Raw genomic sequence first — 2,500 nt, forward strand, 5'->3', positions numbered from 1 at the left:
CTCCCATTCATTTGACACTTTGAAAAATCATCCGAGCGGCTCTCCACGCGTTTTATAGCCGCTTTGGGGCTCCAGCCGCCTCGGACTGCATTTCTGACTAGGCTCGTGTGGACTTTGTCGTTTTTTCAGCACTTTTTTTACACATTGGGTACTCTGCCCCATTCACTCCCATTCATTTGACACTTTGAAAAATCATCCGAGCGGCTCTCCACGCGTTTTATAGCCGCTTTCAGACTCCTGCCGCCTCGCCTGCACTTCCGCCTCGGTCCGTTAGGATTTAGGCCTTTTTTCAGCACTTTTTCTCCGTTCCTCCGGGGCGACAGCGGCTCTCCACGCATTTTATAGCCGTTTTCAGACTCCTGCCGCCTCGCCTGCACTTCCGCCTCGGTCCGTTAGGATTTAGGCCTTTTTTCAGCACTTTTTCTCCGTTCCTCCGGGGCGACAGCGGCTCTCCACGCATTTTATAGCCGTTTTCAGACTCCTGCCGCCTCGCCTGCACTTCCGCCTCGGTCCGTTAGGATTTAGGCCTTTTTTCAGCACTTTTTCTCCGTTTCTCCGGGGCGACAGCGGCTCTCCACGCATTTTATAGCCGTTTTCAGACTCCTGCCGCCTCGCCTGCACTTCCGCCTAGGTCCGTTAGGATTTAGGCCTTTTTTCAGCACTTTTTCTCCGTTTCTCCGGGGCGACAGCGGCTCTCCACGCTTTTTATAGCGGTTTTCAGACTCCTGCCGCCTCGCCTGCACTTCCGCCTAGGTCCGTTAGGATTTAGGCCTTTTTTCAGCACTTTTTCTCCGTTCCTCCGGGGCGACAGCGGCTCTCCACGCTTTTTATAGCCGCTTTGGGGCTTTAGCCGCCTCGGCCTGCATTTCTGACTAGGCTCGTGTGGACTTTTTCAGCACTTTTTTTGTGCATTGGGTACTCTCGCCCATTGACTCCCATTCATTTGACACTTTGTCATATTTTCAGCACTTTTTTGGCGCATTGGGTACTCTCGCCCATTGACTCCCATTCATTTGACACTTTGTCATATTTTCAGCACTTTTTTGGCGCATTGGGTACTCTCGCCCATTGACTTCAATGCATTTACTGCAACTCCTGCCTGTGTCCGCCAGAGGGCGTCTGGCTTAACAGCGGCTCTCCACGCTATTTCTATCCGCTTTGAGGCTCCAGGCAGCTCGGCCTGGGTTTCTGAATTTCTCCCTTGACACTTTGTTACTTTTTCACCTTTTTTCTCATTTCATCCAGGGACACAGCGGCTCTCCACAGACTTTCCCGCGGCCCCTGGGCTCCAGGACCCTAGGCATGGGTTTCTGCCTAGCTCCCTTGACACTTTGCCATTTTTTCACCTTTTTTCTCATTTCATCCAGGGACACAGCGGCTCTCCACAGACTTTCCCGCGGCCCCTGGGCTCCAGGACCCTAGGCATGGGTTTCTGCCTAGCTCCCTTGACACTTTGCCATTTTTTCACCCTTTTTCTCATTTCATCCAGGGGCACAGCGGCTCTCCACAGACTTTCCCGCGGCCCCTGGGCTCCAGGACCCTAGGCATGGGTTTCTGCCTAGCTCCCTTGACACTTTGCCATTTTTTCACCTTTTTTCTCATTTCATCCAGGGACACAGCGGCTCTCCACAGACTTTCCCGCGGCCCCTGGGCTCCAGGACCCTAGGCATGGGTTTCTGCCTAGCTCCCTTGACACTTTGCCATTTTTTCACCCTTTTTCTCATTTCATCCAGGGCAACAGCGGCTTTCCACAGACTTTGCAGCCGCCCCTGGGCTCCAGGACCCTAGGCATGGGTTTCTGCCTAGCTCCCTTGACACTTTGCCATTTTTTCACCCTTTTTCTCAATTCATCCAGGGACACAGCGGCTCTCCACACACTTTAGAACCGCCCCTGGGCTCCAGGCAGCTCGGCCTGAGTTTCTGAATTTCTCCCTTGACACTTTGCCATTTTTTCACCCTTTTTCTCAATTCATCCAGGGACACAGCGGCTCTCCACACACTTTAGAACCGCCCCTGGGCTCCAGGCAGCTCGGCCTGAGTTTCTGAATTTCTCCCTTGACACTTTGCCATTTTTTCACCCTTTTTCTCATTTCATCCAGGGACACAGCGGCACTCCACAGACTTTACAGCCGCCCCTGGGCTCCAGGCAGCTCGGCATGGGTTTCTGCCTAGCTCCCTTGACACTTTGCCATTTTTCCACCCTTTTTCTCATTTCATCCAGGGACACAGCGGCTCTCCACAGACTTTGCAGCCGCCCCTGGGCTCCAGGACCCTAGGCATGGGTTTCTGCCTAGCTCCCTTGACACTTTGCCATTTTTTCACCCTTTTTCTCAATTCATCCAGGGACACAGCGGCTCTCCACAGACTTTACAGCCGCCCCTGGGCTCCAGGACCCTAGGCATGGGTTTCTGAATTTTTCCCTTGACACTTTGCCATTTTTTCACCCTTTTTCTCATTTCATCCAGGGACACAGCGGCTCTCCACAGACTTTACAGCCGCC

Source organism: Dunckerocampus dactyliophorus, unplaced genomic scaffold (genome assembly GCF_027744805.1).
Source record: "Dunckerocampus dactyliophorus isolate RoL2022-P2 unplaced genomic scaffold, RoL_Ddac_1.1 HiC_scaffold_84, whole genome shotgun sequence".
NCBI lineage: Eukaryota > Metazoa > Chordata > Actinopteri > Syngnathiformes > Syngnathidae > Dunckerocampus > Dunckerocampus dactyliophorus.